The sequence below is a fragment of the Mus caroli genome, unplaced genomic scaffold, assembly GCF_978045245.1.
Source record: "Mus caroli unplaced genomic scaffold, Mus_caroli_1 scaffold_19, whole genome shotgun sequence".
NCBI classification, from domain to species: domain Eukaryota; kingdom Metazoa; phylum Chordata; class Mammalia; order Rodentia; family Muridae; genus Mus; species Mus caroli.
In genome coordinates this window covers 39,028,208-39,053,674 of record NW_028227274.1, presented here as the reverse complement: position 1 = coordinate 39,053,674, position 25,467 = coordinate 39,028,208, and the positions used below count along the sequence as shown (strand labels likewise).

Genomic DNA, 25,467 nt, shown 5'->3' with positions numbered 1-25,467 from the left:
TTCTCTCTTCTATTTCTTGTGTTCTGTTGGTGATGCTTGTATCTATGGCTCCTGATCTCTTTCCTTGTTTTTTCTATCTCCAGAGTTGTCTCCCTTTCTGATTTCTTTATTGTTTCTACTTCTATTTTTAGATCCCGGATGGGTTTGTTCAATTCCTTCACCTGTTTGTTTGTGTTTTCCCATAATTCTTTAAGGAATTTTTGTGTTTTCTCTTTAAGGGCTTCTACCTGTTTACCTGTGTTCCTCTGTATTTCTTTAAGGGAGTTATTTTTGTCCTTCTTAAAATTCTCTATCAGCATCATGAGATGTTAATTTAAAACCACATCTTATTTTTCTGGTGTATTGGGTATCCAGTATTTGCTGTGGTGGGAGAACTGGGTTTTGATGATGCCAAGTAGACCTGGTTTCTGTTGCTTATACTCTTGTGCTTGCCTTCTGGCATCTGGGTATCTCTGGTGTTAGTTGGTCTTGCTGTCTCTGGCTGGAGCTTGTCCATCCTCTGGGCCTGTAAGCCTGTGTCAGCACTCTTGGGAGACCAGCTGTCTCCTGGCAGAAACTGTGTACACGGGGCCGTGGAACATCCTTAGCTGTGGGTGCAGAATGCAACCAGAAGGATCCTAACCCAGCTCCTCCACTCTTACTGGGCCCTGTGCATTCCTGTCCTGTCCTGCTTTGAACAGTTATTGGAGAAAAAGTGGCTATCTCACTTTTGAGGCCTGGAGTGAGTGCACTCCGGGGAGAACAGCTCTCTCCTGGAGGTACCTGTGTACAGTGGTCTGTGGAACAGCTTGGTGCAGATCAAAAAAGAATTCTCAAGTGAGGAATACCAAATGGCTGATAAGCACATAAAGAAATGTTCAACATCCTTAGTCATCAGGAAAATGCAAATCAAAACAACCCTGAGATTCCACTACACACCAGTCAGAATGGCTAAGATCAAAAACTTAGGTGACAGCAGATGCTGGTGAGGATGTGAAGAAAGAAGAACACTCCTCCATTGCTGGTGGGATTGCAAGCTGGTATAACCACTCTGGAAATCAGTTTGGCGGTTCCTCCGAAAATTCACCTAGTACTACCTGAGGACCCAGCTATACCACTCCTGGTCATATATCCCAAAAGCAAATGGATGGAACTAGAAAATATCATCCTGACTGAGGTAACCCAATCACAAAAGAACACACATGGTATACACTCACTGATAAGTATATATTAGCCCAGAAGCTTGGAATACCCAAGATATAATTCACAGACCACATGAAGCTCAAGGAGAAGGAAGACCAAAGTGTGGATACTTCAGTCCTTCTTAGACCGGGGAACAAAATAACCATGGGAGGAGATACAGGGGTAAAGTGTGGAATAGGCACTAATGGAAAGACCATCCAGAGACTGCTCCACCTGGTGATTCATCCTATATACAGTCACCCAACCCAGACACTATTGTGGATGCCAAGAAGTGCTTGCTGACTAGAGCCTGATATAGCTGTCTCCTGAGAGGCTCTGCCAGAGCCTGACAAATACAGAGGTGGATGCTCTTAGCCAGCCATTGGACTGAGCACAGGGTTTCCAATGGAAGAGTTAAAGAAAGGACTGAAGTAGCTGAAGGAGTTTGCAACCTGATAGGACAAACAACAATATCAACCAACCAGACCCCCCTCCAGAGCTCCCAGAGACTAAACAACCAACCAAAGAGTTCACATGGAGGGGCCCATGTCTCCAGCTGAATATGTAGCAGAGGATGGCTTTGTGGGACATCAGTGGGAGAAGACACCCTTGGCCCTATGAAGGCTTGATGTCCCAGAGTAGGGGAATGCAGGATTGGAGAGTGGGAGTGGGTGGGTGGGTGGGGGAACACCCTCATAGAAGCAGGGGGAGGAGGGATGGGATGGGGGCTTGGGGGGGGAGACCTGGAAAGGGGTTAACATTTGGAATGTAAACTGTCCAATTAAAGGAAAAAAGAAGATATCTAATAAAAACTTAAAAAAAAGAAGATAGATAGAGGTGGGAGGAGGAAGAGGAAGAAGAGGAGGGAGAGGAAGAGGGAGAAGCAGTTGTACCAGGAGAGTTTTACAGAGATGGGTTGAAGACAGAACAAGCTAGACATTGGTGAAGACAGGAAGAGTCAGAGAATGAGAAGGAGCCAGAAGATTACAACATATTGCCAAAGTTAGTATGAGGCCAAGCAGAGCAACTCAGTAAGAAACTGAGAGAAGCTAGATTGATCTAGTCAGCTTGGAGAGGACTTTGAGCCAGAACAGCTGAGGTCAGAAAGATCAGGCAGAGATCAGAAAGAACAAGAAAGGGTGAGAGGTTGAAAACATTCTACACCTAGATAGATTATATGAAACCTAGGAACTTTCAGGACGAAGCCTAGGTTAGCAGACAGAGGCAGTAAGCCTGGTAGATGACAATTAGATCAAGAGAATAAAAGTTACTTTTATAGTTGATGTTATTAACACAGTCATTCCTTTGTCAGAGGCATATTTATGAGTTTTTTTTTTTTTTAAGTTTTGGCCTTTAAAATCTTGATTCTAAAATACTGCCTTCAAATCCTTCAAGGAAGTAAATCCTTGAATAAAACAATATATAACTATATGTAACTACATATGTAAACAAAACAACACACACATATAAAACTCTTCTCTTATATCTCTCTGTATACGATGTATATGTACATGTATATCCATATCTGCACATATATTTATATATCCAAGAAACCAAATCACAACAATCTTATTATTTTGTAATTTGGAATATTTAAAGAAAAACAGCTATATTTTCAATTCTGTCATCCACAGCAGTGTTCTCGTGACTTTGCCTTTCTTCCTTTTCATTTGGGTGTGCTGTGAATGAATATGCTTCCATGGCCTCATTGGATCCATAGCATCTTGAAATAAACACCAGAAGTAACTGGAAAAGAAGCACAAAGTATATTACATTTTTTTACTCATCCTTTGAGTCACTTTATTATCTTTTAGGCCTTGGGAAAAGAGCTGTGTCTTTGTTTTCACACGGTGTTAAAGCAGATATTTCATTACAGCCTCCAAGGGGCCAGGATCAAGTTAATTGCTCTGAACTGCATAGAAGTGCCTTAGTCCCTTTGGGCTCCAACAATGAGAGGCTCTGTATCTTCTCTCTCCCCTGCCATTTTAAAGCAGCGGAGCACGAACACCAGCTTTTCCAGCCCACACATAAGATAAGCTCTTGGAATGATCTGTAAATGCTTGGAGGCATGAAGACCTTTACAGACAGGAGCCTCGCAGCAGCAGGGAAGGTCAGAGCCCTTGGCAGCTGCCTCTGGAACTCACTGTGCAAAGTCCAAGAAGCGATTTACTTCCTGTTGTCTACAAATGAGCAAAATTGCATCCTTAATTTCAGACTCTTCAGCAGTGATATCATTTCTCTTCTATGTCCGCTGCTTGCGATTTACAGTGTTGAGTGCTTATCTGCATTCATTTCCTAGACCATTGCTTTGGTACTTTCAAGGTTTTATCCAAGCATGACTTTTATAACCATGTGGAAATTGCAGTGATAAAGGATGCATCAGCAATTTTCAAACCCATTTCTTTTTGTGGAGCCATCCCTCAGCTTCCCTTAATAGAGAGATGGAGAGAACCACAGGTCCTTTTTTTTTTTTTTTTTTTTTTTTAAACTGTTTTCATTTTAAAAGAGCTTTGTTTTGGTCAATGAGACATACAGCTGTGGAAACAAGGCCAACATAAACTTTACGGTGCTTTTGCATTGAATATCTAACTACCTTTGATTAGATGTGAAAAAGTGGGCTGGCCCACCATTTTATATCCCATAAAATTAGTTTCAGAGGAATTGGTTGTAATGGAAATGTCAGACCCTTTAAATATCGAACCTTTAAATATCATACAGGCATATGGTTGCGCATGTGACTTTGCCCGTTCTTAGATTCTAGTGTGCCAAAATGTCAGAGCTAAAGGAAGAAATATCGGAGGGAAGTGGACTGTTGCTCATAGAGACATGATGGAAACATTAGACATGGTGATGGCATGAGGTTGGCTGCCTCATGGTCTGTTTAGAACAGGGTCATCTTTTCTGTGAAAGTCAGAGCCAGTGTACAATCTACAGAACAATGGAGGCTGTGAATTGATGCTCATGCCTCATTGTTTCCTACACCCCACTTCTTCCCATACTCTAGAGGACTTCCTGTTCCTGAAATACACTAACTGTCAGTATAGAGCTTTAAAAATCGAGTCAGGGAGCTTTGTCTTTGAGGAAGAAAACAAACTCTTCCAACTGGGGAACCCAACAAAGTCTGCTTATGTCTCATATATTCCATACAATCTCAGTTAGGTCTCTATTGGGGTGATAAAACATTATGACCAAAGCAATTTGTGGAGGAAAGAGTTTATTTCAGTTTAGAGCATTCAGATCCCATGCCATCACTAAAGGACGTGTGGGCAGGAACTGAAGCAGGAGCCTGGAGGCAGAAGCTGATGCTGAGACCCTTGAGGGAGGCTGCTTTCTGCTTAGCTCCTCATGGCTTGCTCAGCCTGCTTTCTTATATAATACAGAATCATTTGCTCAGGGGTGGAACCACCCACAATGGCCTAGGACCTCCTCTGTCCATGATTAATCAAGAAAATGTCCTTGCCTACAGGTCAATCTGTTGGAGGCATTTTCGCAACTGAAGTTCCTTTTCCCAGATTATGCCGTCTTATGTTCAGTTGAGAACCGCAGCAGCAGCAGTAACAGTAGCTAGGATAGTTACGAAATAAAACAGTTGTTTATTTTCGTTGTGTTTTTCTGACTACTGGGGATGGAACAAGGCTGGGAAGGATCAGACTCAAGACACAAAGTGCTCTATAGCTAGCAGTGTGACTTTGAGGAAGCCACTCAAATTCTCCTAGTAACAGTATAATAGTGTTTACTTACTAATGTCATGGCAATCTAAGGACATGATCACCCAAAATTCCTTGAAATTATAAAATCCAAATGAAAATAACAAAATGGATGTACTCAGAGGGACATTCAAGTAAGAAGCAAAAGGATGCTTTGGCAATTTTATGCATGGCTTAGACATCTGCTTCATATGGAGACAGAAAAGGGGAAAAGGCAAATATGTTTATATTACATATGGGGCCTGTGAGAGTCCTAAAGCTTTGCAGTGTCTTTAACTCTGCGGAGCTGCAGAGATGAACTTGTTACATCCTGTGTGGTATGGAAATCTAATGTCAGATGAGGCTGGGAAACTCTGCCAGACAAATAAAAGCTTAGGATGACAATATTAGCCTTAGATAACAGAAATAGCAAAATGTGGATGATACCGCAATTCCAATAGGAAGAAAGCCTTTTAAAGTCAACTTGTATAACGAGTCAGCTCCAGTGACAGTCTGAAGATACTTTGACATTCAGTAGAGGCTTTTTATCTAGTGAAAGTTATGTCTGATGGGAGTCATCTTGGTCTTCACAGAGTACACACGTACATGTACCCTCCCCCTGCATACACACAAATAAATAAATGAAAATAAACTCGTACTTAGTAATCAACTGCCATGATGAGCCCAGGGTTGTTAAAATTCAGCTATTGTTTGAGTTGTCTTTCTTTTTCTAAATAGACAGGACCTTGAGCTCAGTAGTCTCCTGGTGAGAGGTGAGGCAACTTCCCTGTGTCTTTCTTCAAGACTTATGAGCCTTTAAGGACACTCATGTTTTCACAAACTGTGTTCTGTTGGAAGGCTCTCTGATCAAATCATTCCAGCAAATGGTGCATGTCCCAACTCTTCCTTAGAGATTTGTTCTACTAAAGAACAAAGGCTTGGTAAATTCATAGAATTAAAGGCTTTCTAAAATATTTTATAATTTTTTTTGTTTTATATTACCATAAAGTAAAATAAATGTTTTCCCCAAATACATTAACAGCCAAGGAGCAGGACTGAAAAGCAACTCTCATCCCTGCCCCACCCCCACCTCCGCAGTCATCGGAGGTGCCTGCCCTTCCAGTTTCATGTAAACTTGTTCAGTGATGGCCTTGCTGTCTAAGAGTGATATCAGGTGAACGGTGGAGGAGGCATGGTTACCTTTTCTAAGTATGTAACTTTGTTGGTTAAAAAAAAACACTCTGGAAATCAGTCTGGCCGTTCCTCAGGAACTGGACATAGTACTACTGGAAGATCCAGCAATACCACTCCTGGGCATATACCCAGAAGATGTTCCAACTTGTAAAAGGACACATGCTCCAATATGTTCATAGCAGCCTTATTTATAATAGCCAGAAGCTGGAAAGAACCCAGATGTCCCTCAACAGAGGAATAGATATAGAAAATGTGGTACATTTACACAATGGAGTACTACTCAGCAATTAAAAACAATGAATTTATGAAATTCTTAGGCAAATGGATGGATCTGGAGGATATCATCCTGAGTGAGGTAACCCAATCACAAAGGACACACATGATATGCACTCACTGATGAGTGGATATTAGCCCAGAAGCTCAGAATATCCAATATGCAATTCACAAACCACATGAAACTCAAGAAGAAGGAAGATCAAAGTGTGGATACTTCAATCCTTCTTAGAAGGGGGAAGAAAATAACCATAGAAGGAGTCACAGAGATGAAGTTCAGAGCAGAGACTGAAGGAATGACCATCCAGAGACTGTCCCACCTGGGGATCCATCCCATAAACAACCACTAAACCCAGACACTATTGTGGATGCCAACAAAAGGTTGCTGACAGGAGCCTGATATGGCTGTTTCCTGAGAGGCTCTTCCAGTGCCTGACAAATACAGAAGTGGATGCTCCCAGCCATCCATTGTACAAAGCACAGGGTCCCCAATGAAGGAGCTAGAGAAAGTACCCAAGGAGCTGAATGGGTTTGCAGCCCCATCAGAAGAACAACAATATGAACTAACCAGTACCCCTCAGAGCTCCCTGGGACTAAACCACCAATCAAAGAAAACACGTAGTGGGACTCATGGCTCTAGCTGCATATTTAGCAGAGGATGGCCTAGTTGCTCATCAATGGGAGGAGAGGCCCTTGGTCCTGTGAAGGTTCTATGCCCCAGTATAGGGGAATGCCAGGGCCAGGAAGTGGGAGTGGGTGGGTTGGGGATCAGGGGGAGGGGGAAGGGTTACGGGATTTTTTGGGGGGAAACTAGGAAAGGGGATGACATTTGAAATGTAAATAAAGAAAATATCTATTAAAAATACTTTATTATTTTCTTTTGTTATAACAAGAATTCCCATTTGAAAAGAAATTCCTAAAACCTGAATCAGTTTCCTCAGCCATGTAATCCCTGGACTGTTTCATGGACACTTCTGTGGCTAGTGAGCTCCTTAACTGCCTGCTTCCTAATGTCAGTCTGAGTACATTGACACAAATGGCAAGGGAAACATTTAGTTACATATTGCTCTTCTCAAGATGTGGAGATGCCTACTGAAGGATGGAAACTTCTGATGATTTGCTAGTATCGTGAGGACTACAGTTAATAATAAGTTATTCTGTTCTTGGTAATAGCTAAGTGTATAGATTTTAAATGCTCTCATACTATGAAGTGACAAGGATGTCAGACGATAGACTTGCTAATTGGCTACATGTAGTCATTCCTTGCTGAATGTAACTATCACACTGTGCACATAAATGCATGCAACTTAGCTGAAAAGCAAAGAAGAATCTTACATTTATTGAATTTATTTATTCATTCCATAACTCTGAGAAAATATCGTTGTTGTTTTGTTGTTGTTGTTGCTGCTGCTCCTTTTTAAAACTAGAACTAAAGTCAGAGCCTAACAAAGGCTAGGCCAGTGCTGGGCTACCAAGATTTACCTAGCCCTATACGAACATCATAAATCATTGCTAATTACCTATATTTCTAGTTTGTTGATGGGGAAAATGGATCACATGCCCAGTGAATAATCTACATAGGACTGGAACATTTGTCTTGCCCCCTCCAAATCCGAAGTTTTTAACAATCATACTAAATGTTTAAGATAAGATAAGGAAGGATGATGATGATGATGGTGGTGGTGGTGGTGGTGGTGGTGGTTGTGGTGCTAGTAGTCATATTCATAGATGGTTGTCAGGCCCTTTTTAAGCTCCAAATACTGCATTAAATGCTATGTATTTTGTCATTTAATTTGTCATTTCTACACTGTCTCGATATAATAGCTGTCATTATTGTACTTAACAATACCTAACTTAATGAATAATAACCTAACTTAAAGAGACTATCTTTTTTCAAGGCCACCATGCTTGCTAACTTGGATTTAATATAAATCCAAGTCTTTGATAGACTAAGCCATTTTAATGGTACAAACATTTCATCCACAAAACCTGGACAGCAGTTGTTGAGTAGGAAGTTGGGGGTAGTTTTTGCACTAATTCCGTAATGAAACACTTTTTTATTCATAGCAAGGAATATCTATTTGCAATCTGGACACAGTGGCACTGCCAAGCCTGTGGAAAGAGCTATCTTGATATACCCATCTTCAGAGGACTGACGTTCTCCTGAGCAATGGGTTCTGAAGATTCACCTGGTCTAAGCTGAGCAATGAGTGCTTTAATGCGAGTCATGCTTCCCACATAGAGCCACAGAGTGGCCACTCACCAAACCACTCTTCAGCTCTTTCTTCAATTATCAAGGGAAGGCTCTGAACCTTCACCCTTCGAAGCAAGGCCCTTAGCCACATGCGACCAGCAAAATGCAGCTTTTGACACTAGCCAGAAGTAAACAACAATTACCTGTCACTTGTCAAACCAGTCTCTTTCAGGACAGAGAAAGCAGTAGAAGTAGGCAATGCTTTTCCATCTGTCAGAGCAGTTATAAGGCCAGAGACCCAGCGTCACAATGTAAAGTGGGACTCTGGAGCTGTGCTGCTCAGACCCCTTTGTCAGACAGAAGACTGGTGAGATGGCACTCAAGCTTAGATTTCAGGCCATCTCCTGACATGGACTGTATTTATTAATGTAGAGCTGTGTAATAAAAGAGCATCAACCATACTGTGAGTAGAGCAAAAGGCTCTCTAGGGAGTTGAGTGGGCTCATTCCAGTTGACACAAATCCAAACCAAAACCTTCTGAGAATTTTCCAGAACTCAGGGAGGATTATACTAATTGAATGCTATATCAACAGGGAATTTTATAAGGTTGAATGTTGAACTTTTCTAGCCTTGAATAATCTTTATCAATCGGAGGAAAAAATTGGTATAGTACCTGCTCACTAAGCTAACTGGAACCCTCTATACTGTGAGTTCATTCTGAAAAGGCCATCTACATTGAATTATTCACTTGTTTGATATCCTGGTATGAGCCACAACTTTCTCACTTGTAAGGGATAGCAGCACCCATTTTTCTTTTTTCTCATTTATCTATTTAGCATCCCAATTACAGACCTCCTCCAAAGTCCCCCCTCATATGACTTCTCCCTCCTCTCCACCTCTGAATAAGGGGAGTTCCCTCCAGGTACCACTCATCCTGGCACCTAAAATCACTGCAGTACCAGTCACATCCTCTTCCATGAAGGCCAATCAAGGTAGACCAGTTAGAGGAACAGGATCTATAGGTAGGCAACAGAGTTATGGTAAATCCCTATTCCACTGGTTGGGGGACCCACATGAAGACAAACTGCTACATATGTGCAGGGGCCTAAGTCCAACCCTTATATGCTCTTTGGTTGGTGGTCCAGTTTCTGGTGGCCCCCAAGGGTATAGGTAATTTAACTCTGATGGTTTTCTTGTGGAGTCCCTATCCCAACTAGGTCCCTAAATCCTTCCCTCAACTCTTCCATAAGAGTCTTCTAGCTTGGTCTAATGTTCGGCTGTTGGTCTCTGCATTTGGTTCTGTCAGCTGCTGGGTGGAGCCTCTAAGAGGGCAGTTATGCTAGCCTCCTGTCTGTGGATCAAGAATGGCAGATACAAACATGGCCTGAGGTTTCAAGGTAGTTGAAGGAGGAATGCAGGTTTAAAATGTGTCCCTATTGATCCTCTAAGGACAGCTCAGCATATTACTCCCCAAATTGGCAGGGGTTGCTACTGCATTCATTTATGTCTGTCTCACACAGGGAACCTGTGTATCCAGGCCAGTCATGACAAATACAGCTGTCAACAGTGTCTTTACATGGTGTATCATTGTGACAAGGCTTTGACTGAAAATGAGGCATCAGAGTCTCACAGCGTGTCCCTGTGAATCCACTGCTGGTGCATGCACAGTGGTAGCTGTCTCCTTCATCCACACCTAGTCCTCCATGGAAAGGTGGCTGACTGACACATTCATCAAAGTTGAGTTCACAGTGGTCTCCCAGGAATCCAGGCACACACTCATAGAAGTAATCCCTAAGAGCATTCTGACATATGGCACCATGTAAACACAGTTGGGATTCACATTCATCAATTTCCAGCTCACACTTCACATCAGAGTACTCTTGAGGACAGACATACTCATATCTTTCTATCTCATGGAAGTCTATAGCCTTAATCATGCAGGGATCAGAAATCCTTTCATCCACTTCCAAGTCACAATGCCTGCCTTGATAGCCAGGCACACAGACCAGGAGGATTTCGAAATTCCAGCTTTCGAGATTCCATCCTGGCACAGAGCTCCATTGTGGCAAGGACTGGACACATACTCATTGTGATCTGTCTCACAGAACCTTCCCGCATAGACAGCAGGGCAGACACAGACAGGGTGCTCAGGGTCTTTAGGGCAGGCGCCTCCATGTTGGCATGTATTCCCTCCATAGGAATTAGTGGCACATTCATAGTTCAGCACTCTGTACCCAGGGGGAATTGGCACAGGAAGCTCCCTTCCTCTGGGGTATTCACACAAGTGATAATTCCTTGGCAGAGACTGGAGAAGCAAGGGTCTTTTAGATTGTCACAGTCTTTGTCCAAATTATTGGCTATGTCTAAGCAACAGTTGTTGTCTCATGGAAAACTCTTGTACAGTTTTTTATAGCAAAGTGAATCCTGGTACCTCAAGTCACTACAGGACCAGGTAAACCCTTTCCCAATGAGTTAAGTTAAAACAATCCAGTTGGGGGGGCAGAATCCACAGGCAGACAACTGAGTCAAGGTAAGCCACCGCTCCAGTTGTTAGGGGATACACATGAAGACCATGTTGCACATCTCTGACGTATATGTGTGTTGGGGGATAGATCCATCCTTTGTATGCTCTTTTGTTGGTGGCCCAGTCTCTGGGAGCCCCCAAGGATACAGGTTAGTTGATTTTGTTGGTCTTCTTATGGAATTTCTAACCATTCCAGGTTCCTCAATTCTTCCTGCCCCCCGCATCCCATCCCAACTCTTTCACAAGGTTCCTGAGCTCAATCTAATATTTGGTTGTGGGTCTCTGAATCTTCTTCTGTCAGCTGCTGGAGCCTCTCAGAGAACATTTATGCTAGACTCCTGTGATGGTTTGTATATGCTTGGCCCACGGAGTGGTACTATCAGGACACGTGGCTTTGTTGGAGTACCTGTGTCACTGTGGTCATAGGCTTAAGATCTTCATCCTAGCTGCCTAGAAGTCAGTCTTCCACTAGCAGCCTTCATATGAAGATGTAGAACTCTCAGCTCTTCCTGAATCATGCCTGCCTGGATGCTTCCATGCTTACTGCCTTGATGATAATGGACTGAAGCTCTGAACCTGTAAGCAAGCCTCAATTAAATGTTGTCCTTATAAGAGTTGCCTTGGTCATGGTGTCTGTTCACAGCAGTAAAAATCTAAGACAACTCCTGTCTGCAAGCATAATATAGTATTATTAATAGTGTCAGAGATTGGTTCTTATCCATGGGATGAGTCTCAAATTGGGCCAGTCATTGGTTGGCCATTCTCTCTGTCTCTGTGACATCTTTGTCCCTGCACTTCTTGTAGTCAGGACAAATATTTGGATGAAGGTTTGGTTTTGTGTGTGGGTTGGTGCTCTTATCAATTCAAGTGGGAGTCCTGCCTGGCTATAGGAAGTGGCCATTTCAGGTTCTCTATCCCCCACTTCTAGGAGTCTCAGCTAGAGTCACTCCCATAGACTTCCTGGAGCTTCCCTCAACCCAAGTCTAAAGCTGCTCTCCCTGCCTCTCCTCCCTGGTGATTTCTGTTCACTCTCCTGACCTTCTCTCTTTGGCTCTATCTACATCTGATCCTCTACCCCCATTACCCTCCCCATCCTCTCTTCCACCCAGATCCTTCCTGCCATCCATTTCCCTCCATACACCTCCATAACACTTGTGAGTGAGATTCATGCATCTTCTCTTGTGCCCTATATCTTATTTAGTTTCTTTGTGTCTGTGGATGGTAGCATGGGTATCATGTACTTTACAGCTAATATCCACTTTGTAAGTGAGTAAATGTCATACATGTATTTTTTGGGCCTGGGTTACCTCACTCAGGATGATATTTTCTAGTTCCTTCCATCTGCCCACAAATTGAATGATGTCTTTGTTTTAATAATAATTGAGTAGTATTCCATTATGTAGATGAACCACATTTTCTTTATCCATTCTTTGGTTTTGGGGCATCTGGGTTGTTTCCAGTTTTTGGTTATTACAAATAAGGCTGCTATGAACATAGTGGAGCAAGTGTCCTTGTGGTATGGAGAAGCATATTTTGTGTATACATCCATGAGTGGTGTAGCTGGGTCTTGAGGTAGAACTATTCCCAATGTTCTGAGAAACAGCCAAACTTATTTCCAGAGTGGTTGCACTCCCACCAGCAATGGTGGAGTGTTCCCCTTGCTCCACATCTATACCAGCATGTACTGCTTCTTGAGGAATTTATTTATTTATTTATTTATTTATTCCTTATTCTTAGCCATTCTGATGGGGCAATACCCAATTTTCACAGTTGGAGAGAAACACATACAAAGGAAAAGAAACATCAAAATCCAGAAGCTCCCGTTAGTAAAGCAGATTACAGTGGGATGAAGCACTTCTTCATGTCACGGTGAGAGGATGAAGAAAGCTGAACTAAACAATGGCACTGGGCATCATGATTTCCATCTGTGGCATAAGATGTGTGCTAACATACACCAATAGTTTAACCATAGATTACTAAGCATGCATCATATGACATGTCTCAGACACACATGCATGGAAGAGTTTGTACTCAAAACTGTTCCTTTTGAAAGATATTTGAAATAGACATGCAGTCGTTCATTATCCAAACATTATATTTTTCTTTATGGTTTATATGAATGCATTATAAGCTTCTGCTTCTCTATTGTAAGCACCTTCTCTAGAATAGGAACAGAGCTCTGTTTAAGATGGACCTTAATGCCCGGAATAGTTTATATGACATGGTCGACACTCTATAAACATATATTAAGTAAAAAAAATAGTCTATGAGGACAACAGAGGATTATTAATTTCACACATAATCAAAACTCTCAAGATGATTCAAAGGAGATAATTTGTATGAAAGTAGCTTATAGGCCATTATATTAAAAAAACTGATTCATGATTGTGGTCCTTTGTAAAATCTCTGACTTAATCATTATAACTTACCTTATTAACTCCAGAAAGGTGAAGAAGACCTATCTAGTTGTCTGCTTATAATATTTGGTCACATGTTTCCACTTCTCTGAAATTAGAAACTTTAGAACTAGTTAAAATACTTTGACTGATTCAATATGATTACCTCTGGTTAGCACTGAGTGGTAATTAAGTCTGCAATTATATGTTCAGATTTTCATATCTTTCTTGCATGCGCATTTTGACAGTAATTGAACAAGGCAGCATTTGCAATACCCACTCTGAAATTGTTTCACAATATTTCATTATACGCCAGATTAATTTGTTAAACTCACAGAGCAAATGAAAACTTCAACATTGATCTAATTAATCCAACTGTGGGACTTCCCTGCTAATATGCCTCAGCGGGAAAAGCCCAAGGGTTGGGCAAAGTTGGCCAAAGTGTCTGGAAAGATTAGGTATGTAATGGGATGGAGGAGAGCCAGATAGTATGCTTTGTTTTGCTTTGAGTTGTTATTTTTTTTCTCATTAAAAACCGCATATTTACGAGAATCTGTACAGTGGGTGAATTAGCAAGCCTTGTGGGGATGTGTATTTGAATCTTGTAAAGACTTGGGAAGTGTCTGTCTGTCTGTCTGTCTGTCTCTGTCTCCGTCTCTGTCTCTGTTTCTCTGTCTCTGTCTTCTCTGTCTCTCTATGTCTGTCTCTTTACTTTCTCCCTCTTCCTCTTCTCTCTCCCTCTCTTTCTTCCTCTCTCTCTTTCCCTGCCTCTGTTTATATGTTTTAGAATAAAATGAAATGACTTAGTGGGGACTGACCTTTTGAAATTCCACAGTTCTTTAAAATATATATATATTCTCATGTGTCTTGCAGTGGGTAAGTGAATTGACCTCTGGTTTGCTGTGCTATAAACTGGAACCTCAAACTACAAAAAACATGCAATATGAAATCCCTTTAAGTATAAGTGTTCTCTCTTGTGAACTGATAAAGAAAGCCACTTTCAATGGCTGAACAGCCTCTTTACATGTCAATCATTATTGGTGTATTCGTTCACTGTGATCTACCACTCAACAAATGCTCAAGATCTATAATAATGAGTCAATGAACATTACAAATGCTGAAGACACCAAGGAGAGAGAAATTGGATCCACTCCCCCCCCCAGAGTTTAAAATATGGTGAAGATGCTCATGTCAATCATATAACTCTCTAAGTATGTAGGGGAACTATATTCAGAATAGAGATAGGAATCTGTTGTGCTCTATAGGAACTTAGGAAATCAGCATCTGCCTTTGTCAGTAAGGTCATAGAAGTCTCCTCTGAAGAAAGGATGCTTGTGTTGAGATCAGTGTGAATGAGCTGTTGGTTCATTTCGACTGAGGGTGAGGAGGTGATGATTTGGAAGGGAAACAGCCTAGGACAAAGTTCTGAAGCAAGAGAAATTAAGGCTAAGGAAAGTACAGGAGTGGGAACACAAAGTGAGAGAGGGTGGGGACTTGACAGCTACAAAGACAGAATGTAAAAGGTAACACTTTTTGGATGCTTGTTATGTACATATAGTCTTCTAAGTGTTTGATCATATTAACTAGGTTAATAATCATGGCGCTTCATGAAACAGGTACTGTTGTGAATCTCAGTTTCCTGGCTGGGAACTTGAGGTACAGAGAGGGTAAAGAGCTTGAAAAAGCAGACTTCTGCAAGTGGTAGAGGTAGTATTTGAATATAATCTTGCTCTAGAATAAAAATTGGAAACATATAATTTGTAGGAGAAACTATTTCTGTCTGAATTTGTATAATGGCAAAGCACAGGGATTCATAGAGATATTGGGGACTCCAGGCACTTTGTAAAATCATACAAAACATTTCTACAACTGTGTTGTGTGAAAGAAGCTAACTTCCATTAGAGTCCCAAAGGGATCTGAGATTCACAAAAATTAAAACCCATAGATCTATATGATTTAACTTTGTAGATCTAGATAAATCATATTTTTTCAACTATGCTGTCAAAAGAGATAATTTGTGATTATATATTAAAAAAGAAGGAAAGAAAGAAAAAATACACAGTTCCTGTGTTCCCTTCCATGTCATTCCTTTAATGGTGTTATTTGCATGATCTTAGGACAAGTCACAACCAGGTGTGTGTAGACTTTAAATCCCATTTGCCACTTAATAAATGCATGACAGTAGATGAATCATGCCAGTTGAGTTTCCATTTCCATACTTGGATTAATAAGGTCCACATTACATCATATAGATAGAAGAACTTAGCACATGAAGAACTGTGACTGAAGTGGAGCAGAGCTGGTGACTTTAGTCAGTAGAATGATGCCTAACGTCACCTTTTGGCAGAGCAATGAGCACTGTCTAGTACGTGTTAACATTCTTTACTGGAGTATACTTCAAACACACTTAGTCTCCACTGCTTTCGTCAGTATGGGCAGGTCCACAGTTACTGAAAAAGAGTAGACTACAAAAGGAAAAAGAAAGGTCAGGCTTCCAGTTGCTCTAGTTCATCATTACAGAGTCCAGCTGTTAGTGCACAGGCTTAAGACAGAGTTCAGACTGTCAGACATGTTCAGTGTCAAGTACAATCCCCTAATCAATTTCAAGCTTCATTAGAAATGATCATTAGTTTTGTACAGTGTTTAAAAGTACTTATATGGCTGTACTTAACTTATATATAAGCAATCACTATTTATATGATTGTGATGAGTGGGTATTGAATCTCTGAGCCTTTGAACAAAAGCTTGAATTTTATGCCTGAGAGAGGAGACACTGGGAAAGAACAGGTGTGCAAGGAGGAGAGAAGGAGAAAGAGCAGGATGGAGGAGATATAGAACAAGAAAGAGAGGGAGGCAGATGGTAAGAGAGAGGAGAAGAGAGAGTAGAGAAGAGAGGAGAGGAAAGAAGAAGAGAGGAGAGGGGAGGGAATGAGGGGGAGGGGAAAGAAAGGGATGGGAGAGGAGAGAAGAAGAGAGAGGGAGAGATAAAACAAAAAGGGGGAGGGAGAGCAGAGAGGAGAGAGACAGAGACAGAGAGAATAGGACAAGAGAGCTCTTCCTGTGGCTGATTTTGGAGTTGGCCATCATGTTTGTGCTTAGAGATTAGCTGATTCATCAGCAGGTGAAGAATACATACGTGAATCAACTTTCCAAATGTCTCAAAGTGAGGAGAATCTGTAGGTTAACTCTATTGAGAGACTATACGTCCTGTGTCATTGAAGTCTTTTACTGTCCCAGGAGAATAGGACCATGTGTGCACATTAGATTCTACTAGGGCTTGCTTACAGCCCAGTTTACATGAACTGGAAGAAAGCTTGGGGAAGTATTCTTCTCATGATGTTGTGGAGCGAGTCAGCAGAACTGGTCTCATTTACTGTGAATCCACTTTCTGCGACTTAATTTACATTTAAGGGAAATTATTTAACCTTCTGTGTCACAGTTCTCTCCTCTGTAAAATGAACATGAATAATTCTCACATCCTGACTGAAGTTGAATGAGATGAATTTGTCTGGTGACAGAGGAAAACAATGTTCAGATACCAAACAAATGGCTGGCACAACTCGAATTAAAATGATCATCAGAATTAGCACTGGTTCTTGTCACTGTGTTAAAATTATATTTTACTTTTGATATTATAATTATATTATTTCTCTCTTTTCTTTCTTCTCTCTAAATATTCCCACATACCTCTCCTTGCTCTCTTTCAAACTGATGACACCTTTTTTTTATTAATTGCTGCTGCATATATGCATATCTATATACATGCATCTTCCTAAGTCTAACCTGCTCAGTCTTGATAACACCTTACTCATCTGTGTGTTTTCAGGGCTGACCACTGGATCCGGGTCAGATTCTACTAGGGTTTCCTTACACCCCAGTTTACCTGAACTGGAAGAAACCTTGGGGAAGTTTTCTTCCCCAAGAAAGACTGGTTTGTAACCAAATTCTAAGTAGTCTCACAGCTACTTAGAATTTGATTTACTGTTCAAATCCTAGGACTATAATCCTGAGTGCCTGAGTTATTTCAGTGACTTAGACTTGGGCCTTTTGGGGAAGAGGATGCTAATGATGTGGGCACATTTACTCTCTACTACATTAGATGAAGTCAACGGTACTTTGAATATGCTAGCTTTTGAAAGTTTCCACTGTATAGCAAGGGGCTGACCTGAGGAGATACCATAGAACATAGTGGCCTTTCTACTTTTCCCAGGACCTGTTGCTTCGCCATGTTACTCATGGTTGCTTAAAAGCCAGTTAGTTCTACATGCTAGTTTAATTACAGAGGTACACTAAAATTTAGGGTCCTTCTGAATCTGGAGATCCCTCTATGCCTGGCAATGGCAGAGACCTCCTGACCAAAATATCAAGGCCACACACACCCTTGCTCTAGAGGCTGTACTTGATGTTACTGGGCAAGAGAGGCTGCTTGGCAGAGATGCAAAAAGCAAGGGGCTGAATCAGACTGAGACCTTTTTGCCAGTGCCAATTTGAGTTGGTGACTCTGGCAAGGCCCTGATTCATAAGGGTGAGTGTGGGGGATTATGGGAAGAAGAGGTCACCATGTCACTGAGTGCAATATTGCAGAAAGATCTTGATGGAAAGTCTTATGGAAGGAAATGATGTGGGATTTCAGTCTATTTCTTGGTCTTTTAGACTCTTAGTAAACAAACGACCCCCTCAGAATCAGCACAGAATCTTAATGACATCTTGCAGTAAGAAAAGATATGGTCCTCTTAGACTGTCACACCGGAAAAGTTCTTGTTAGATATTTGTGTTAGTAGCATCATTTATAATAAAAAAAAACATTGGAGCTGTTATCATAGGCTTAAAAATAATGCAACGTTAACTACACACATGTACCCTGTCACAGACTGAATGTTTGTGTCCTCTCAAAATTCATGAGCCAAGCCTGGACCCCACAGTGTTGCTATATTTGGAGACAATGTTTTTTTGGAAGTACTGAACATTAAGTGGGATCAGAGTGGGGACTCATATGTTAGAAGCTCTGCCTACTTCTCTTTGTATACATAGACCTGTAAAAAAGAGGTGGTATGTAAAAAGACACTGACCACTTGGAAACTCAGAGAAGTTCAGAACACCTGCCTTGCTCACATACTTATCCCGAAGTCCACAAACTTCTTGTGAGAAATACCTTATTGTTGTTTAAGCTACCCTGACTTTGGTAGTTGCTTATGATGCTGGAGATCAGTCCCTTATGCATGCTACACTGGGTCTCTACCGAGTTAAACAGCTGGCCCTGTGCTATTATAATTATATCTTTTTTCAGTGCAACTGAGATTGACTAATAGTGTTTCCCTTTAAATTAAGAACAGTGAAAAAGGATTCCGGGGTAAAACTGAATACAGAAAATGTTAGGGACGTGAAAGAATCAGATATCCACTTAAAAGGTGAAACCAGCCTGTGTAAAATCACATAACAAAGTGATAGCTTAAAATGGTATTTTTTTTTTGTCTTTCAGAAAGTGTCATCTTTGATACAATGTCGTCGACCATCTAGGAAGAACCAATTCTGATAGACACTGATAGCTTCACAGGGCATGTCATCCTTGGCAGTTTATGAACTGGTCTTCATAGCTTTTTCTGGGAAAAATTGCCTTACTGTAGGATTTTTCTGTCTAACGTTAGAATGACTGACTTTTTCCTTTGTCCTGTAATTATATACTTGCTTTCCACAGCATGACTAATTTCTGCATTATTTCAAAGTGATTTTTACAGCATAATGGCCCACAACATTTGCAATTATGATGTCTTCAACTCATAATTACCTGGTTTGTGTTAAATTTCTCTCTTGGTTCTCTCTCATCTTCATCTTCTCACCTCACTGCCTCAGAAGCTAACATTGCTGTATTAGAATTTCAGAAAAATGTGTTGTTCCTAAAAATATGGGGTTTGAAATAAAGTAATTGAAAGATTGGACTATCATACCCTCAGCTACCCAGTATCACAGGACTTCTTTCTTTGAGTGATAATTTTGGAGAAAATGTTGCCTTATATTCTGTTATACATGTTACCACTTGAAGAAAAAAATGAGTATATGGTACAATATTATATATGGGTGTAAAAAGATGAATTAATTTTCTCTCTCTTTACCCCTCATGCTCCCTGTTTACATATGTGCACATGTCCCTCTATATCTGGAGAGATTTCAGATCCACAGTGGTGACGTGATAAACACGTTAAAGAATGATATATGCCTCATGTTACCTCAGTGTACACAAAAGCCTCTGACATAATATGCTCACTATTGATGCATGTATGCAAACACATAAATGAAAAAGAACTGAATAGATTAAGTTCAAAGACTAGGTTTGGAGGAGCCCCTCTCTCAACCTACCTCCTTCTCCTAAGGCTAGACTTTTTGGTGCAAACTCAGGGTCTCCTAGTTCTCCCCTATTGCTCCCTTTGTCTTTCCTGCTATGTTCCCATTCCCTTGTGACTCTGCAGGCCCACATGATCACTTACTACTAGGTGTGCTGTAAATATCTTCACTCATCTTTGTTGGGTTAGTGTTCTGTTCTTTGGTTGCTTTTGCCCCCTCTGAGTCTTAGCTTTGTGTGGCAGCTCTGGGCTCCCCACACTAGGCTGGGACTCAGGTAGGGACCTTTAGCCTCATTTCTGTTCTCCATTCAAACCTCCCCAGACTTAATTTTGTCCCTGTTGCAGCCCACCTTCAGGACATCTTCCTCCAAGCCTGCCTTTATCCCTTGGAGATTCTGTCTCTTGATACAGACTCAAGGTCCCTCTTTCAGCTGTGGCTCTTTCAGTCTTCCTCCTAGTCCATCTACTTTTTAATGAATCCCTACTGACTCACAGAACAGCTCTATCCCAGAGACCTCACAGACACTAGCTTGTCAGGGATTTAAAACTAGTTTCCACCAGAAACCCACAGCCACAATACTTGGCTGGTATTCAGGACCCACAGCTGACACATGTAGCTAGGATCCAGAGGGGGCAAAAGGAACCAAAGTAGAGAATACCAACCTAACAAAGACGAGACAAGATATTTACACCACACACACACACACACACACACACACACACACACACACACACACACACACACAAAACACTTCAAATGTCATAGCTCTGGATTTCTAGATACCAGTGAAAAAGACAGAAGTATTAACTCCCCAACCTAACCCAACCCAAACCAAAGCAATCTGCTTCCTCTAAGAGCCAGCAATCCAATTTCCATGCATCTCCCCCACCCCCAAAATTTAGCTGAAGCACAGATAAGGACTTCAAAATAGCAATTATGACACTGTTTCTGGACTGTAGCCAACATTAACTGTTTTGTGGATCCTTCTTTCTTCCACTATTCTACACCCTTTTTACACCCTTTCAACCTGGTAACACTATATTGGAGAGAAAAAGAAGACAGAAAGAACAGGTGTAGACATTATTATTAGACTACTTCCTCCTGATGAGGGGCATCAAGTCCTCTAGGGTAAATTTGATCTTCCCTGTAAGAATATCTAATTTCTTCTTTACATATGACTACTTAACAAACCATAGCCAACAACAACCAATAACAACCAACAACCCACCCCACCTTTCAGAGTCCTAGCATTTTACACCCTCTAAAAAGTCCCCAGTGTTCCAAATGTCATGCAACTGCAGAAACTATATGCAGCTGGCAGAATTATGCCCCTGTTAGAGCCTGAGATAAATCATAGCTGCTGTGGATAATCTGAAGCAGCTCCATATACCACTTCTGGGATTAAAAGAAAAACACATTCCTAAAATATTTCTGTGTTTTTCAATGAAACCAAAAACTCCCAAATTGTCACTACTAAAGACTTTAAAGACAATATGAATAAGTGCCTTAATGAAGATCATGAAAACACAAACAGTTGAGTGAAATAACGGAAACAATTCAAACTGTCAGAATAGAATTGCTAGAGAAAATCTAAACTGAAATAGACTTAAGCTGGAAATGAAAAATCAGGATGACAAAGAAAAATGTCTGAGGCATACCTAGCAACAGTTTAGAAGATTTGAAAGAGATAATTTCAGGTCTTGAAGACAAAATAGAAGAAATAGATAGTTTGGTCAAAGAAAACACTAAATGTTAAAAGAAAAATTAAGGAACAAAATGTACAGGATATCAGACTATACAGGAAAAGGACTAGACCTATGTACAATAGGTCTTGGTGATGCACACCTGTCTCATTTACATAGTGTATTCTACTTTTAGAACCTTGACGTGTACAAATGGTAAAAGAAGAAGGATGAAGAGTCTCATGTCTTCCTTCTGCTCATTAGAGGCTTCATGAGACACAGATGGATTCATGATCATGTTTTCTCCATCAAATCACCTCTGTTTTGACCCACTCATGTTAGAATGAATGGTTTCCATCCAGGTCATAAATCAAGATTGTATCCCATTTTTAATAACAGAGGCTGAAGGAATGACTATCCAGAGACTGCCCCATCTGGGGATCCATCCCATATACAACCACCAAACCCAGACACTATTGTGGATGCTAAAAAGAGCTTGCTGATAGGAGCCTGGTATAGCTGTCTCCTGAGAGGCTCTGCAAGTGCCTGACCACTACAGAAGTGGATGCTCACAGCCATCTATTAGACGAAGCACAGGGTCCCCAGTGAAGGTACTAGAGAAAGTACCCAAGGAGCTAAAGGGGTTTGTAGCCTCATAGGAAGAACAATAATATGAACTAACCAGTACCCTGAGACTAAATCACCAACCAAAGAAAACACATGATGGAACTTGTGGCTCTAGCTGCATAGGTAGCAGAGGATGGCCGAGTAGGTCATCAATGGGAGGAGAGCCCCTAGGTCTTGTGAAGGTTCTGTGCCCCAGTATAGGGGAATGCCAGGGCTAGGAAGCAGGAGTGGGTGGATTGGTGAGGCAGGGAAGGGGGAGGGGAAACCAGGAAAGGGGATAACATTTGAAATATAAATAAAGAAAATATCTAATAAAAAAGAAAATAAATAAATCAAGATTGATGTTATCAACTCTGCTTTCAGGAAGAGAGGTAAGACAGACAGGTTGCTAGAGGTGAAGAAGCAAAACAATATTTTTTAAACTTGGAGCTAAGAAGATGCCTGCTAGTGACTGATCTTTCCTCCCTACTTATGTCTGGGTTTGCAGCAGGCATTTCTCAATATGGTCAGCTCCACTTTTAAGCAAAGTTAAGTTTTTGGAGAAGGATTTGTAGATTGGCAACCTTTATGCCCATGTGTGTGCTCATGTACTCATGTGTGTGCGTGCACACACACAAACACAAACAGGTATACATAATACATATGAGTTCTGAATATACTGTAACTTATAAAGTGAATCATCATAAAAACTCATTACAGTTGCATTAGGTCCTTTAACATTTTTCATGGCAGCCCAGTCATGATGGGGGATGTCCTTGCCAATTGGTTGCAGAATCTCCTTTCAGGCATCTGCACTCAGGTACTAACTGGGCTCTGTTGGAATTTGGGCATCCTTCCCTCATCTAGAGTTCACCATATGACAGGCAAGATAGCTAAGCTTTTGCAATAGACTGTGCCCATCTTTTACAGAAATGCCAGCAAAGCATTGTAGAGGAAAATTCACTTTAGTTCCCCACTGTGCCTAATTATAAATAAATGGTTGGAACATTTAAACATGCCACAAATGAATGACTAGATTCTCAGCAGCACACAATTCTCTTTCTCTGACTTTAGATTAACTAACTGACATCCTTCATCTTTAATTTCCATAAATTAGTCATTGTCCTTACCCAAGAAGGTTTATATTTGTTCATTCCTCCAAGGTGTAGGACTTATATGCACATTAGTTAATTATGCCCCATGGGAAATATCTGAGTGTCTCTTTCTCCTGACCATCTCTGGAGATACTTTTAATTCAAGTTCTGTTTAATAATAGGTTCTTAGAAAAGAAACAGTAAAGATATGGTTAAGAACAATTCAAATCTTGTTTTTTTTCACATGATGTTGGGGATAAACTCATGGCCTTCCACATGCTAGGCAAGTATTTTATCTCTGAGTTGTATCCACAACCCAAAAGCTTATGTTTATTAATTCATTCAATGCACTTTGAGTACAGTGTTTGTGGGAAGCAGTGGGATGTTGGTGCATCTGTAGCACAGTGTGGATGAGAGGGGTAAAAGGGAGACTTGAAGGGTAAACTGAGGTGGCCTTTGGTCTTTGCAAGGACAAGGATTCTAATTAGTTATTTTACTTCTGTGTTGCAGATGCTTTGGGTTACACAGAATCTTTTACACCGGCCTTTCTTTGTACTTATGGTAAGTTCAGAAGGCATGAGAATGCCTTTGAAGTCACATCATATAGAGAGAAGCTGGAGTATTTAAATTTCATAACTGTAGTTTGGAAATCTAATGAATATTTTGATGACTTTTATAATAATTTTATTTGACACAGTTGAATTATAATTTTAGACTAATTTTTCTGGGTAGAAGATAATCTAGAACCTCTTATCATATTTAATTATTAAAACAAAAAATAAATTAATATTGAAATGGTTTACTACTTGAAATTAATTTTAATGGTCTGCTGGTCTCCATGCCACTGAATCAGAACCTATGAATTTAGATGTGTAGCTGAGCTTTTTAATAAGTTCTTAAGAATTATGTTTAGACACTATCAGATTCATACAAAAATTAGATTTTGGATTTTAATCAGTTTATCCTGAAAGTGTATGTCTGAAGTTATCATATTCAGTATAGCTTCATAAGAAGCAATATACAGCTTTAGTAGGCAAAGTAAATTAGTGTTAAAAATGCTTAAAAAGCATGAAATGGTTGTTAGAGGTCAACTGAATATTACTAACAGGATGCATGGCTGGTGAGACCAGCCTGGGAAACAGTTCAACAAAATTCAACTATCTCCAAATTCCTGCTATTGTTGCATTTATTTCAGTGATTTATGCAATTTTAGTTTACAATGAAGAAGACAATCTTCCTCAACAAAAAATTATCCACTCAATCTTCAGTAGTGTTGAAGTCAAGAAGAAATAGTCTATGGGAAACTCATTTCTAATCTTAACTTCCCTCTTCTCTCAAGACCATTTGAACCTTTCTGGAAATTCTCTGGAAGATGTATCTAAAGGTTTGGTTTTTTGGGGGATACCATAAAGTGTCTAGAAATAATAATCCTTTGTGTACATCCTAACAGTTAGTTGTAAAACATTTAAAGATGCCTCTTTCATACAGCACCTCACAAATAGTGATCCAATTCATTTGTAAGAAGAACATTTCATAACACTACAGTGTAAAGTTTTAATGTGTAGCCAAGGCAAAGTCTGGTCCAAGGATGACTTTGAATTCTGCTTCAGTCAAGTAAACAGGGTGGAACCATCAGAGGGGTTCTCATGGTAAACACTGGCAGGAAAGCCACTGTAGACAGTCTAAGCAGCACATTAAAGAAAATAACTGTGTCAGACATCAGGAGTTTTGGGGTTATTGAATGTGGAATACAGAGGAGTCTTAATCACCCATGGAAGGAGTTACAGAGACAAAGTTTGGAGCTGAGACAAAAGGATGGACCATCTAGAGACTGCCATATCCAGGGATCCATCCCATAATTAGCCTCCAAACGCTGACACCATTGCATACACTAGCAAGCGTTTGCTGAAAGGACCCTGATATAGCTGTCTCTTGTGAGACTAGGCCGGGGCCTAGCAAACACAGAAGTGGATGCTCACAGTCAGCTATTGGATGGATCACAGGGCCCCCAATGGAGGAGCTAGAGAAAGTATCCAAGGAGCTAAAGGGATCTGCAACCCTGTAGGTGCAACAACATTATGAACTAACCAGTACTTTGGAGCTCTTGACTCTAGCTGCATATGTATCAAAAGATGGCCTAGTTGGCCATCAGTGGAAAGAGAGGCCCATTGGACAAACTTTATATGCCCCAGTACAGGGGAACACCAGGGCCAAAAAATGGGTAGGGGAGTGGGGGGGAGGGTATGGGGGACTTTTGGGATAGCATTGGAAATGTAATTGAGGAAAATACGTAATAAAAAAAAAAGATTAGAAATGAG

At 40.7% G+C, this 25,467-nt stretch overlaps 1 pseudogene; it reads right to left on the bottom strand.

The window, feature by feature from the left end:
• Positions 1–9,866: 9,866 nt before the first annotated feature.
• LOC110285153 (uncharacterized) lies at positions 9,867–19,900 on the bottom strand (annotated as a pseudogene).
• Positions 19,901–25,467: the final 5,567 nt, after the last annotated feature.